Source organism: Danio rerio, chromosome 14, assembly GCF_049306965.1.
Source record: "Danio rerio strain Tuebingen ecotype United States chromosome 14, GRCz12tu, whole genome shotgun sequence".
Classification (NCBI taxonomy): Eukaryota; Metazoa; Chordata; class Actinopteri; order Cypriniformes; family Danionidae; genus Danio; species Danio rerio.
Genome location: NC_133189.1, coordinates 11393455 through 11409897, shown reverse-complemented (window position 1 = coordinate 11409897; position 16443 = coordinate 11393455). Strand labels below are relative to the sequence as shown.

Below are 16443 nucleotides of genomic sequence, written 5' to 3'. Positions count from 1 at the left end.
TGATAAAGTGCTTCTCCTGCCGACTAATGCTAGCGTGCTCGCTATATAGTGGTTACCTGGCGTTTGGACACGCCTCCCGAGTCAAAACAAGGGCCGAAACTGAGGCGGACGACGCGAAACCGCGTTTGCGTTCGCTACACAAGCTCTTATAGTAACCAAGGAAACAGTGGCTAAACAACTTCTAGTATTATACACAACTGAAAGCAAGTTTAAATGTCCTACAACTTTACACAAACAGCTGGAAACAAGTCCTCAAACCATACACAACAACTGAAACAAATCTTAAATGTACTTACAGGCTGCTGGTCTAGATGCTGATAAAGTGCTTATCTCTCATGCCCATGAAAGAATCCGGCAACATATTTGGTTTACAAGTAAGTTTTTGCGTGCATAATAAATTAGACAAACGCGACATGCATCATGTGAACTGCGTCGGTCGGTCCAGCTTTAAATAGCCTACATTAATGCAGTAAAACTGACCAAAATGCCTACAACACATGATTTCAATTCATTAAAATATAAAAAGTTTTATTGTTATGCTTTAATAATGAAAACGTTGTTTTTTCTGGTGTTAACTGCTGTTTGCTTTTTTTTATTGTGGCTTTTTCTAATACATTTTTCCCAGTGTAAAAATCAAGTATGTTCTGCATTTCGGCTGTTTAATTAAAATAAACACCTTTTTACAGAGTGACATCTTTGTTTTATATATACTTGCATTTATATTTATTGGTTATTTATTTTTGACAGTGAATCTGATGCACAAATAAAGTGTTTGTTTTGTAACAGTTTAGTAGGCTATAAAGCTCGTCTTAAAGATAATAGCGTATATAAAACTGCTAAATACATTTTAAATTCAAGATTTAAAATACAAGGTTATTATTTAAATTGTCTATGAAGTGATCATGTTTATAAATGCAATACTGCAAGACTTTAATGTGCGCGCGCGTCTTGCTTCCAACACTGGAGCGGAGAGGATGTTGCTATGGGAAACGAAGCTACAACACGACACGACACCACCTGAAAGACACAACACGACTTCTCTCAAGCTGCCGTTTTGACTGTTTTCAGGTAAGTTTAGTCCCTAAAACAAAGCAAATACTACATAAAACTGTTCCTCACACATTTATTATTGGCAATTGATGAATATTCAGTTGAATATTATGTTATATAAGAGTGGTAAGTCTTCGTAAAAGTCCGTTAGCATATTAGCACTGGTAACGTTAGCGTCGGGGTAATATTACGTTAACTTACTTAATGTTAGCTCTTGTTAAACTTGTTTGTTAAAGTTTTGGCTTTTATTTATTCTTTATGTGTAGATGAGAGGTTTTGTCAATGTTTTAATTGAATGCACTCCATATGTAGTCTAAAATACGCATTGTAACGTTACTGTAAAGGACCGTGAATCAAAAGTTCAATCGTGTTTTGATATTTCATGGTATCTTAAACTAAATGTTAAGTAAAAAAGTGTTCTGTGGTTTCAGGAGTGAGAGAATAACCCCCTGCTACAGAAAATATAACTCAAGATTCCTAAATTTCTGAAGGGAGCTGATCACAGAGATACAGGAAAGAAAGGTAACTTTAAGCATAGGATTAATTCATATGAATTTCCATTGCACATCATTATGCAAATGTTACATGTCTATATATTATGCATCTGTTACTTGTCTTTATTGCAGTTGTTTTAAGAAAGTTTTGACATTGAAACATGTGAGTGGTATTAAATTTCACATCACATGATTCTTCAGAACTTAGTAAATATATAGATTTGCTGCTAATGAAGTAATATTTGTGATTTTCATTTTGTTTATTTTTTTATGATTAATTGATTTATTAAATCTTAGAAAAAAGTTTACACTAAATTATTTGTCATCACATCTGTTTTTAGCATTGATAGCAATCCGAAATGTTTCTTGAGCAGCAAATCAGCACCATTTGATAATCACCATTATATTAGTTCAACCTCAAGCACTAAATCAACATCTTTAAAAAAGATTTCTGAAAGATCAAGTGACACTGAAGACTTGAGTAATGATGCTGAAAATTCAGCTTTACATCATAGCTATGAATTACATGTAAATTTACACCGTTCACTCATCCCTTACACCTTAACTCATCCTCAAACAAGTCAATTTAAGCCCTAAATGAATACATTTTGATTTGTACAGGCATGATATGCAACTTGTATTCAGTCGTTTTGTTTTTTCTTTCTTTTGCTTTTTGTTTTCCACATCAACTGAAAAGGAGGTCAAAGTTTAACCTAAGTGCTGTGTAGCTGATGAACATCTTTATATGTAAGTATATTTTTGACTGACTGCCAGACACTTGTCAAACAGTGATGAGCAAACGAATGGCTGTTCTTTTAAAAAAATCAGGGAGATGCAAGTCTGAAGATTAATATACATTTTAATTCAAAATTGATTTATCTGAAAATATTTCATAATTTATTGAGATATGTGCCCTTTATGCATTTAGATGTCCATCCATGTTTAAAATACTTTTAAATTTAACAACAGCTGCAAGTTATAAAAACATAAACAAACACAAAAATGTTAAAGTAAATTGAGAAAACATTTTCATCAGTTTGACAACATACACAATCTCACAAATAGCATAGAAAAAGTGACAAAGCTGTCTTCTTTGTCTGTGTTTTATTACTCTCTTTGCACTCTCGGCCACTGTATGTAACAGCGATTAGTATAATGTAACAGTAGACAGATGAGGAATGTGAATATGTAGTTTAACTTTAAGGAGCGTTACTACTGGAACCATTTTTTTGTACAAATATATATATATATATATATATATATATATATATATATATATATATATATATATATATATATATATATATATATATATATTGATTTACCTGTTAAAAAAATTAAGCAAAAAATTAATTAAAAGGTAGATCAGCTCCTGACAGACATGTTAACAAATCAGTTTAACTCTTATTCATTCATTCATTTATTCATTTTCTTTTCTGCGTAGTCCCTTTATTAATCTGGGGTAACCACAGCGGAATGAACTGTCAACTTATCAAGCATATGTTTTAAGCAGTGGATGCCCTTCCAGCTGCAACCCATCACTGGAAAACAACCATATACGCTTATTCTCACTTATACACTACAGGCAATTTAGCCTACCCAATTCACCTGTACCCCATGTCTTTGGACTTGTAGGCAAAACCGGAGCACCCAGAGAAAACCCACGCAAACGCGGGGAGAATTTGCAAACTCCACACAGAAATGCCAGCTGATCCAGCCGAGGCTCGAGTCAGCATCCTTGCTGTAAGGCGACAGCACTACCTATTGTGCCACCACGTCACGCTCTTATTAAATTATATTTACATAATGTTGTGTTTCAGTACATGCTATTTTGGGAAGACAAAATATATTCATAAGCTCTCAGAAAATTCAATAAGAGAATTAACTGCACAATTACTTGAAATGTGTTGGATTACATTATTTGTTAACCCAAAGTGAGTTTCTTTTTCTTTGCAGTATTGGATGCCTGATTGCAGTTCAACTCTAAACTCAGTTGGACCAGCTGATCAGTGTCTTCAGTATTACCACAAGCTACTGGGCAGATGTGTGGACAGCTATGAGCCAAACTTGGGACGTTTGGTTTTTAGGTAATACCAGTGACAAAGTATTCAGTAAATTGCTTACAATAAAAGATGCTCACTGCTTACCCCCTTATAGTTAAGTTGTTTGCAGTTTCATTGTTGTAAAAATACCATACTTTTTCCTTTTTTATCAGCAGGTGGAGAGACCGTCTGGGCAGCAGAAACAAGACAACTAATCATAGTTGAGTTGAGATTAGTATTATTAACTTGACTAGTTTGGTTGCAGACTTGTTCAATACTTAACAATTTGTATAAGTTACAAGATCAATGGTCCTGCTATCAATGTTTTTGTAACTTAAATTCATTACAGTTTAAATACAATCAAATGTCCAAACCATCTCTGAGTGAATGACATCAAGGAAACAGGATCAAAAGATCATTCATTATAGACCGTTTCATAGGTAACAGCACATCCTTTGTAAAAAATAATTTATTTTTGTGTCATCATCACAAGACAAAATACATTTCAACTGATTTCAGTTGGTTATATTTTTCAGGTCATTCTGTTCTCCTGGTGGTGAGGATGTGCAGAGGCTGTATTTGTCAGTGTTATAAGACTTGTGCAGCTGTATCCACACATACAAGCAGCCGACAAAGAGTTCTGGAGCAGGACAGACAGGTAGTTCACAGTGGCTAGGATAGAAGTTTATACTTGGGTGGCCAGAAAGTGGCCTCCGCTATTTTGGGGGGTCCATACAAATACACCAGTGTAAGCTATACTATTGCACTGAAAAAATTAAATGAAAGAATTAATTAATCGGTTGAACACAAAATATTTTAAAGAAAGCTTAAGTATCAAGGTGGCAATATACAGTATCTGTTACATTGTAGTACATGAGCTGGCTAATACAGACTCGTAAATGTTTAGTTGTTAAGATTAGTTAAATACTATATCCTATACTTGAGACCGGCTGCATATACAGCTTTAACTGAACTGAATTTAACTAGAACTACACCAACATTCCAAGTGCTCTAGACTAGCTTTTTGCACTGGTGCGTCTAAAATGTTTGATGGCATTGCATTTAACACTGCAATTTTACATGTTATTTTTTTTTAAATTACAATCCATATAGGCAATATTGACTTGTAAATGATTAACTAAAATCGGGTCAACACACATTATGGGGATTGTGTGTAGAAACTTGAGGAAATTAATGAATTTAATCCATTTTAAAATAAGACTGAAACATTAAAAATGTGGAAAAAGTGAAGCGCTATCAATACTTTCCGGATGCATTGTATATGGTTTTTAGCGCGTTATCTTAAAGAAAGACTTAAAGAAATAGTCCAACATTATCTACGGCAGCAAAAGACCCTCCACATCAAAAGCTACTGGTCAGCTCACGATTCAGCAAACATCTGAAAAACAAATAGCTTATTATGCCTTCACAAGAAATTAGTGTTTTTGAGTCTAATGAAGATAGCACTATTTTATTAAATTATTATTTAGCCTGGTATGTTTACTGTTACAAAATATTTTAAATGTTTCTTAAAATTAAACATGTTGTGTTCAATGGGGAAAAAGTAGCTGTTTTTTACACAGAGATAAAAAAAACACATTTCAGAGCAGTAATCACAATACTGTGAACCTGTGATATTTTTATCTAAGATTATACCCTCAGAATCTTATACCTGCCCATTCCTAACCAGTTACTTAAAGCATTCAGTCAGAGTTTTTTTTTATTTTTATTTTTCAGTTGGCCTATATTCTGTTTTTCTATGTTCTTGGAAATGCTGCTGTGCATGAAAATGTGACGATATATCCAGGTTCTATAGTTAATTCTGAAATAAATCTTAAAAAGAAACAATATTTAAAAATGCAATATTTAATGTGTCAGACACTAAATAAACATGTCAATTGATTTATATTAATCTGATTCCTTAACAGGGCAGCATGGTGGCGCAGAGGGTAGCATGTTTGCCTCACAGCAAGAAGGTCGCTGCTTCGAGCTTCGGCTGGGTCAGTTGGCGTTTCTGTGTGAAGTTTGCATGCTCTCCCCATGTTGGCGTGGGTTTCCTCCGGGTGCTCCGGTTTTCCCAAGTCCAAAGACATAGGTGAATTGGGTATGCTAAAATTGACCATATGTATAAGTGTGTGTAAATGAGTGTGTATTAGTTGCAGCTGGAAGGGCATCCGCTGCGTAAAACATATGCTGGATAAGTTGGCCTTTCATTCCGCTGTGGCGACCCCAGATTAATAAAGGGACTAAGCCCAAAAGAAAATGAATGAATGAATCCTTAACAGCTAATATTGGTATAATGAGAAGCAGTTGTCATTTATGTAAATTAACCATTTGAGCGTGCTTAGTTTTGGGTATGTTGTGCCATTAAATTGTCAATAGGTTTTTTTTTTTTTTCTACATTTTAAATCTGCTTTAGCTTTCTTCTTTCCTATGAACCTGGAAATATAAAATATATATATTTTTGGTTTTTAACAAATTGCTTATTTTATTCTTAGATTGGTGTACGCTGATGGTCTGCTGAGAATTCTGCTGAGTTGAAGGGATCCTCCTGTCAGACAACCTCTCCAAAGTACAATAGGACTAGTGAGTAACATCTTAAACATACACTACTGTTTCATAGCTTTAAGGTTGGTATGGTAAATTCTCTTCTGATAGTGTCAGCTTTATTTAATTAATACAGTTAAGCAGTAATACTGTGAATTTAATACAATGTATATAATTAATAGTGTCACATGATCCTTCTGAAAAAATAGTATTCCAATGTACTGATTCTCTCCTCAAGCTGTTTTTTTATATAAAACATTTTAAATAAACATATTTTTAGTATTCTTGATGTATGAAAAGTTTATTTTTAAGAGCATAGTATTTATTTATATTTTATTTATATATATTTGGTCTTTGATGATTGCTAACAATCAGACATGTTTCTTTAGAACAAAAAGAATTTGTGCAAAAAATTATTCTCACTGAGCGTTGTCCAACTGTGGTCAACACGTCATTTAAGTTTTCAAATAAGCCTAAAAGACTTGATTAGCTGCATCAGGTGCATTTAATTAGAGAGTTGAATATATAATTTCTTTATATATCCTCCTCTATAGCCCACATATAATAGAAGTTGTTTGCTGAAAAACCTTTTTTGTAACAGAAATAAAGCTATGGTTAGGCTCACCTGGATTTTTCGCAGAACTCCGCAGATGTTTAGCCTATCATTAATTCTGTTTATTTACTTGAGTAAATGTGTGTAAATCTATATTTATTCAGTTTTTTAATTAATTTCAGTAATATTATTGACTAATGTGAAAATGTTCATCTGATTTATGTACAATGAGGTTTGTACAGTAATATTTTCTGTCTTACTAGATATGTTATATGAAAAACTTGCTTTATTTACCAAATATAGTGAATCTAATTGGATTTGCATTTTAAACATTAAATAAAACTTAAAAATATATTATTTTTTATTTCATATATTAAGGTTTTAGTTATGATACTCCCAAAATAATTCCGCAGAAATCCGCAGACTTTCACCAAAATTTTCAGCAGAAATAGCAAAAAACATCCGCAGATTCCTCCTGGCCCTAGCTATGATATATTAAATGTGGTGTACAGTGTGACATTTTAGTTGACGAAACTTAGTTTAATTTGCATGTAATGTGGTATCTGAAGATTAGACATATATTTAGATACACATTTATACTAACACAATGATACTAAAAACCAAAAAAAAAAACATTCATTATGATTTCACAAGGAATTTAACTTTCAAATGGCTTTTCTGAAAATTAGTGCTCAGACACACTCTTTAAGTTTAAATTAAATTACACACTTTAGCTAGGCACTTGCATAACACATACTCCAGTTATATGTCATGAAACAAATAATATATATTTGTGGTAATATGAACTGCTGCAATGCTAATCTTTCTCCTTTTGGTTTCTTGCTTTATTTAAGGGTTCCCACTACAAGGATTAGATTTGGCTACTGCAGTCCCGGTTTGGGCCAGCCTCACTTGTGAAGACTAAAGTTGAAGACAACATACAAGAACAATTTCGAGGATGGCGACACACTTTTTATTCCACCTATTTATCCCCTTTTATGTGTAAAAACATTCCACAAGATAAAACAAAACTAAATGACAGGTTATTTCTTTTCATTTTTTCTGTTTTCTTGGAACATTGTACACAATTTACAACCAGTTTTATATATATATATATAAGGTCAGAGCAAGAAAATGTTATGTTTTCTTCTGGAGAAAGTCTTATTTCTTTTATTTCGGCTAGAATAAAAACAGTTTTGAATTAAAAAAAAAAACATTTTAAGGTCAATATTATTAGCCCCTTTAAGCAATTTTTTTCGACTGTCTACAGAACAAACCATCGATATACAATAATTTGCCTAATTACCCTAACTTGCCTAGTTAAGCTAATTAACCTAGTTTAGCCTTTAAATGTCACTTTAGGCTGTATAGAAGTGTCTTGAAGAATATCTAGTCAAATATTATTTACTCAGTTATTAGAAATGAGTTATTAAAACTATTGTGATTAGAAATGTGTTAAAAAATATTTCTGTTAAACAGAAATTAAGGGATTATATATATATATATATATATATATATATATATATATATATATATATATATATATATATATATATATATATATATATACATATATATATATATATATATATATATATATATATATATATATATATACATATATATATATATACATATAATGACAAAATCTGTTTTGTGTCGTGCATTAGAGTTTGCTAAAAAAAACTGGTTATCTCTGAGAAAGTATTGTTATTTTATATTATTGATGTGTTATTAGTTCAGAGGAGATTGCAAATTTTTGAATGCCATTTATAAAAAAATTGTAAAAAAAAATTGACTACAGACTTTAATAAGATTTTATCAAATTATTTTAATTTGTATGATTTTATTTACTACTGTAAATATTGTTTGCTTGGTATTTATTTTGTGTTTGTGTCCTGTTTTATTATTGTAACTCCCTGAAGAAAGTCTTTTGGATACTGAACTCATGACTGGTATTATCTTGTATTTTAAGATTATAGTCTTGGAAACATGCATTTTCTTTAACACTATTTAAGAAATTATAAGCATTATAACATGTGCTTACACAAGTTATTTGTGTTTTTACTATAGTAAACTATAGTCACCCTTAGTGTACATGTTTTGAAGTACTTGTAAATATTCCTATGGTCTTAATGTGAATGCTGCAATGGACTTTGTATTTAAAATCTTTATTGCACAGTTGTTCAGCCATGGTTATAGTACAACTTGTTGGTTTTGTTTTAAACGTGGTAAAACATGGTTATGTGTGATAAAGGTATGTTAATCTATTTGTATGTTTGTGAAAATATTAATAAATCTTAAACTGTTATTGAGAGTGGTGTCTCGTGTTTATAATAAATAAGCAGCTGCTGCAGCGAGTGGTCCATAAGTATGAGCAAAACGCCTGAGAACAGCGCCTCCGCGGAGCGGCCGGTATTTCCGGTTGCGTCGTCCTAACATCGGCCGGACAGCGTTTCCGATCATTTGCCGACGTCGCGGCGACATTTTGCCAATTAGCAAACGCTTCCTGAGCGACATCGCACCGATGGAATTTTGAAAATCGGCACGACGTCGGCCCAACGTATGTGTGCTGTCTGGGAATGCGCATGCGGTGGAGGCGCACTCTAAACTCACACTGGAGAAAACTGGACTAGTGGATATCACAAAGACACGCAGTTTAATTTATTTCATGTTTTGCTTAACTAATTCTTTGAATAAAACTATTGAGCTATAAAGGGGAAAAACGCAGAAGAAATTTCCCGTTACATTAATTTTAGCACAGCTGCCATTCATTTTCACATTAGTTTTTGAGTTAGGGATTAATATTAAAGTAGCCTAGTAAAAATGTCTATACTATAAATAATATTATAATTTATTATATCCATTAATATTATTATTATTATTATTATTATTATTATTATTATTATTATTATTTTAATTATTATTATTAAGCTATACAATTGACAAAACGCAGAACAAAATATTTGCTTTCATTTTGGCATAGCTAAAGCACACGTTTACAGTTATGTAAAAAAAACATCCCCTTCTACAGCGGCAGTCAATTTAGGACACTTAAAAATGTCTTTTGCGTTTAAAGATGATCGACCTGCGAAGTTATGTTTACAGTGTTGTAAAAGAAAAAGGTAGGCTATTTAGTGCGTGTGGATTTACCGCGGATCCACCTCTTGCGCTGCAGGCTGAATAATAGAGGTAGACATGGCTTTCTGTTTGGCTACACTAATGCCTAAAAATGTAACTAAGTAACACATTAATTTTAGAAACTATTTTTAAATGGCATTTAACATTTAAATTTATTTTTTTATTTAATGTAACATTTAAATATAATTTAATTTAAAACATTTATTTTTTCCTCGCTGATTTTGGTTGAGTAATAAAGCGTGATGACTCAGATGATCTAGTTTAGCTTGCATGTGTGGGCGTATTTTGACGTCTTTACCTAAAACTTTACACATTTATAATGCTTAAAATAAAACGGAAAGAAATAAGGAGACTAGCATAATTTAAACCACTTGTTTGGTGCTTAACATTATCTTTCTGCATTAATGTAAACGGTATCGTTGCCTTCATTAATAAAATCGGTAATAGCAAAACTGCATATTATTATTACTATAAAAAGTAGGACTATATCGGTAATGCAAAGTAATGAATTAATAAATAGCCTAAATAAAAGGAACAAGAAAGGACCAAATTCAGTCGTCAAGTGCAATGGGATTGCGCCCTTGCGCCCTCAATTATGATATCCTGCCGCCGGGCCTGCTATAGCGAAACTTTATTGTTTGAGAAGAAACAAAAGCGGAAACTGTGGATGAAAACCTGGCTGGGAAGATGGTGACAACATGAATTTTCTGTTCTTCAACGAGAAAAAAAATCGCAGACAGGACACAATGACGCCGTTTATTATACAACGCAGGTCGTGTTTACGATCATTAATATTAACAACTAACATTAATATCATATCAATAACTCCTCTTGCTTTAGACTTTACCTTTTAGCGCTTGTTCTTGTTGGCGCAATATAAGTTTATTGCATGTATAGGGTACGAATCAGATTATGAAGAATGATTAAGAGCATGCTTTTCCTTCATTGCATCCTTTCCGTAAGGTGTTTTATTTATTTTTTTATTTAATTTATTTATTTATAATTTTTTTAAATAATGATGACAATATTTACTGTCTAAACATTCCTCGGTATACTACCAACAAATTACGCCCCTGTACCCAAGTAGCCTACCTAAGTTAATTTACATTTCATGTAAAATTAAGAAATAAAAAAGACCAAAGTATTATGCTAAATATTCGTACAAACCAACATGTTTGTTTTTTAACTATCGTTGATAAAACAACACAATACAGCCTAGGCTAGTTAAATATTAAATAACTTTAACTGCTTGAAACAGTAAACGTTACATTTTAAAAACTTCTCAAATACTAATCAATAATAATATAAATAGTAACGAAGAACAAAAATATTAGCCTATAGGCTTGTAACAACACAAGTCAGATGTTGGAAAAAAAAACTGCATCTCTCTGCCGTTTTTTCTATTCATATTTTAAATTATTTGCCAGAAAAACTAACATGTTGACTTTGTTCGGTTTAAGCGGAGACTTATTTGAGATTACAATGTTTCCAGCAGCACTGAGACTGTGTGCCTGTAGCCCATACAGATACTTTTTCGCAACCGTGGCAAAGAGAGTATCTTGCTCCGCCGCCTGCATTTCTCGGAAACCAGCTCTACATTGTGGATCGGCGCGTTCTCAACTACCAAATATGCTGCTCCATTTCTCATCAACGTCTGCTATTTATCAGTTTCTCTTTTGTATTTGCCCATTTTTGAAAAGGCCTCTCTACCATACCTGGCTGACTAGCTGGGCATTTGCGTTCAGTAGATGACACCGGAGCTGGCTCCGCATGTCATGGCTGGGTGACATTACCACAGATGGCTATGGAGGTTCGACGTGTTTGTCCATTTAACACTTATTTTTCTAAACAAGCCCTACAAATAGCTTCATCCTAATTATTGATTAGCCTTACTCGTTCGCCACGAATCCAAAATGTTTCCAGATTGGCGATGTAATATAAGTTTTCCAGCAAGGTTCATGGCTGAACTTGAACTTGCTGTATCACGTCTAAGTTAACGTTATGTTCATAAATGTATAGGCTATTTGGCAACAAAACAGAAATTGTGTGTTCTAGAGTGATTGTCGTCACGGTGACCGTCACAGCCCTTTTATATGACATTCCATACATTTGCATACATGTTTTAAGCTATAAAATGAAAGCCTCAGTTTGGTGCGGAGTTATTATATACAAAAATCAAGAAAATCTTTGGATTTGTTTGATTCGTAGATTGTAGGCTATTTTAAAAGCTGATATTATATAAGAACTATTAATAACTGTAATTTTCAAAAAATAAAAAAATTAATAAAAAAGGGGTTTGTTGGTTGTAGCCCACCCTAAATCATCAACAGCCTGCTTTTTTTAAGTTTATGAAGCGGCTCCATACAGCACAGAGGTGATCTGCATCAGCGCTGGTTATTGTCAACACTGTGTGAAACTGTGACGAGAAATATCCTTCTTTCATTTTGCTTCTTTGGCAAAATGTGTCTGTAGAAACGTGTGTTTGCATGTGTTACCATCCCAAGAGTTAACAAATATTTGTTGTACATTTAGGGGCCGATCACAAAGCGCACGCCTTTACGTTGCAAAAACGCGCGACGTACCGCGCTGCCTTTTATGGTTGACAAGAAAAAAATAAGCCTCTTTTGTATGTCACTAGAAAACGACTGAATTAGCTGGTGTGCGCGAGTCGAGTTGCTGTCGATGTTATAATTGTAATTTTAATAATATTGTGATATTTAAGATCTATAAATACAGCTCTGGATAACTTGAAACAGCGACCACAAGTCTCTCCTCAGTCTTTAAAAGTTTATCGTACTCACATTGACAACCCAAACCCCGCTGTCACCTCAACAGAAAGCCTGCAGTGCTTTCATTTGACTGAACAATGAAACAGAGGTAACACGCTTTTTCCACTCGAGCACACAGCGCGCAACGGCAAAACTTAAAGCGCGCTGAGCAAGCATAAGCAGAGCGTAAAACACTGGCGGCAGTCAGTAAACCATTAAACAGATTCCCCGTATGCAGCCAAACTTTAAAAATGTATAAAGCATATTTTAATCGTTTAACTGATACCATTCATCGGTTACAAACGCACCCTTTCGGTTATTGCTTAATCAGTTATTTTGAGCATCCCTAACTAAACCGCATGTGCAAGCTCTATTTTTTTTTTTTTTCTCTCACGGCCGCACGCCGGAGATCCGGCATGGTGCCGGAATACTTTAAGCCCTGGTAAGATCATGTTTATCACTATAAGAAAACTAAATCAAAATTATATTTTAATTGAACACATCTGATCACATAAGGTACGCACAGAAAAGTCTGTTTAGTGTTGTGAAAAGGCAAAGATGAATATCTGTGGTTAAACTGCCACCCAGCGGTCAAAAGCTGCTGGCGCATCAAGTACCGCCGTCGCCGCGGTATGAATGGCGGCATAAGGAACACATTGAAGTAGTAACATCTGTATTACTTTGATATTAAGAATAAAATAAGCAAAAATAATTTAAAAAATGATATAGCAATAAACTAGTATACAGTGTATACTTTAAAAAATGATCTTAGCCTGTGCTATACTATTTAAATAAGTATTTTTTTATACAATTTACTTTAAACGCACTGGCGCAGTAGGTAGTGCTGTCGCCTCAGCAAGAAGGTTGCTGGTTTGAGCCTCGGCTGGGTCAGTTGGCGTTTCTGTGTGGAGTGTGCATGTTCTCCCTGCATTCGCGTAGGTTTCCTCCTGGTGCTTCGGTTTCCCCCACAGTCCAAAGACATGCCGTACAAGTGAATTGGGTAGGCTAAATTGTCATCAGTGTATGTGGGGAATGAGTGTGTATGGATGATTCCCAGAGATGGGTTGCAGCTGGAAGGGCATCCTCTGCGTAAAATGTGTGCTGGATAAGTTGATGGTTCGTTCCGCTGTGGCAACCCCAGATTAATAAAAGGACTAAGCTGAAAAGAAAATGAATGAATTTACCTTATTCAATAGTTTTTATCAGTGTATGCAGGAGCCAACCCAAACCATGGGGCACAGATGTGTGACACCCATGCCTTAAGAAAAGAGCTAGGCAGGATCATGAATCACTCACAGTGAAGAATGGACAGGCAGCCTGCTCAAGGGCTAACTCAATGTGCTTTGCTCCCAGACACCGGAATACTAACACACTTTTTGAAGACAAAGAAACTGATGATATTTGATGCAGCTGCTGTTTTATGGTCTTGACATTCAACTCTGTCACCTGTCTTGTCAACTAAAAAAAAAAAAAACGGACATGATTTTACATACGCTTCAAACACTACCAATTGGAAAAAACTACCACAGTGTCAACATCATGATGCAGTGTTGAGTTCCTTTCAAAAGGCAACTCTTTTTTTTTAGAAGACCTTTAGACACAGTCATATAAATGTAAGCAATAAATCAAATATATGAATAAATGACTGTTAGAACCATTGGATTCCTATTCAAATCAACAATAATAAAAAAGGAAGCTTAATGACTTCATAAAGGAACATGGAATCATGGGATCACCTCCACATCTGACAGAAATAAATCAGCAGAAATAATTTCAAGGATGAAGTTATGAATTAAAGCTTGGTAACACTTTATTTTGATGGTACATTTGAGTATTAGTAGACTGTCTGTGTAATATCTGCTGATAATGCTCCTTCAACAGACATTTAACTGACTATAAGAAACTTTGCAAGTACATGTCAACTTACACTAACCCTAACTTTAACTCCAACCTTACAGTCTATTAATAATCTAATGAGCATTAGCTGGCATGTACATGCAATGTAACTTAAATTCAACAATCAAACCATCAAAATAAAGTGTGACAAAGTTTTATAAATCTAACAACGTTGACAGTTGTTGTTGGTGGTAAGTTGATTGTGTGTAAGCATATAGAGTACATTCACCCAAACAGTTGCTCATCTGTCACATGCAGGTTAGATTAGCTTAGATTTTCTTTTGCCATTTTAATTGACCATATGTTTTGAGTTATTCTTGATGACAAAATACTACATGAATACGAAACTTAAAAATACAACAGAATAAAGAAATACAAGTCAGAGGAGAACTGGCTGTTTGCTGTCAATCCCCAGCAAACAATTTTGTGTTTAATAGACGTCTAAACGTAGACAGCTTGGCTAAAACAAGGCTAATCTTGGGCTGTCAGTGAAAATCTAATAGACGTCAAAGAATAGCCCAAAACTAGACTAGTCATCAAATAGATAGATTAGACAGACTTTATATGTGTACTCATTAATTTCTGTTTATTTGACGACTACTCTAGTTTTGGCCTATTCTTAGACGTCTGTTAAATTTTCACTGACAGTCCAAGTTTAGCCTTGTTTTAGCCAAGATGATTATGTTTAGACATCTATTAGACACCTTTAAAAAACAAAAAATGCATGGTTACGCCATCCATCCACACTACACCGGAGTTTTCGAGCGCTGAAAACGGAGCGTTTTGGAAACGCTGGAAAGGCCATTTTCATTCTAAAATGCTGCTGCTTTTAAATTTGGGGCTTTTGTGTCATTGCGTATCCTTCCCTTATTCGTCAAGCCCCTATCACACTGGGTATTCACCAACCACCTACTATCAACCTTTGGATCAGAAGTCCAACTCTCTATTACCATTAACCATCACAGAGAGTAGCCGATGTTTATATGTTTACATCTGGAAGATTTTATTAATGTTTGCTCATCTGCAAAATGTAAAATTTTGAATGTTCATTCAGTAGTCCTTTAAAAGACGTTTATTAGACCTTTGAACGTAGCAGATGTTTTCCAGACTAAACGATCTTTAAAATACATCTTGCAGATGTACGTGCTATCTGGGTGGCCATTCTCTACACGGTGTGGCCATTTGTACACATACAACATGCATTATCAGGTCACTGAAAGTAAAACTTCTAAAAAACTTTTGCCAGAGTGAATACTTTCAAAAACTTTACAGTGTTGTCATCTGGCTTGTGGAACTAGAGTTTTTGTGCACTGTCTTCTGCTTAATTTGATTTCAAACCTACATCCTTAGATTTGATTGGCTATATCCAGTGGTGTAAAGTAACTAATTACAAATACTCAAACTACTGTAATTAAGTAATTTTTCTCAGGAATTGTCATTTTCTAACTAGTTTTATAAATGTCTACTTTTACTCTCCCTTGAGTAAATTTTTTGTGCTGTATCAGTTCTTTTACTCCTCTACTTTCCTTCAACCTGCAGTCACTATTATTTCTTGTCTATAGGAATTAGAAAAATCTGTCCTGTGATTCCTGTCAATCAAATCACACATAAAAGGTAAATCACCTCATAACAACCTCAAGATATGGGTGATTTAAAACTGCAGCAAACTGTTTGGATACCGCAAAAGTGTCCAAGTTGTCCAAAATCTTTAAACACATTGACCCATGAGAAGATGACAGATGTTAACTGTATGATGACCAAAATAGTTTTAAACACCTAGCATGCACAAGACGTTAACATGACGCCAGATTGACGTTGTACCCTAACGTTATGGGGACGTTGCATTTTGTTTAGAAATGAAACTCAGGTTAACCTCAAAACTCAATGTCAGGCCGATGTCCAACCTAAAAGCAATTAAATATCAACGTCTAATGATGTTACAGCTTAACTTT

At 34.0% G+C, this 16443-nt stretch overlaps 1 long non-coding RNA gene across 20 annotated transcripts; it reads left to right on the top strand.

Moving 5' to 3' along the window:
• Positions 1 to 984: 984 nt before the first annotated feature.
• On the top strand, positions 985 to 8190 carry LOC141377692 (uncharacterized). 20 transcript variants are annotated; one of them, XR_012390244.1, is made up of 11 exons: positions 985 to 1068; positions 1482 to 1572; positions 1677 to 1707; positions 2242 to 2291; positions 3180 to 3287; positions 3501 to 3631; positions 3760 to 4026; positions 4123 to 4244; positions 5515 to 5586; positions 6085 to 6172; positions 7541 to 8190. It is a non-coding gene; the product is annotated as an uncharacterized lncRNA (long non-coding RNA). The 20 variants fall into 20 exon arrangements; XR_012390234.1 differs by having other exon boundaries at positions 5515 to 5690; XR_012390239.1 differs by having other exon boundaries at positions 4106 to 4244.
• The last annotated feature ends 8253 nt before the right edge of the window (positions 8191 to 16443 follow it).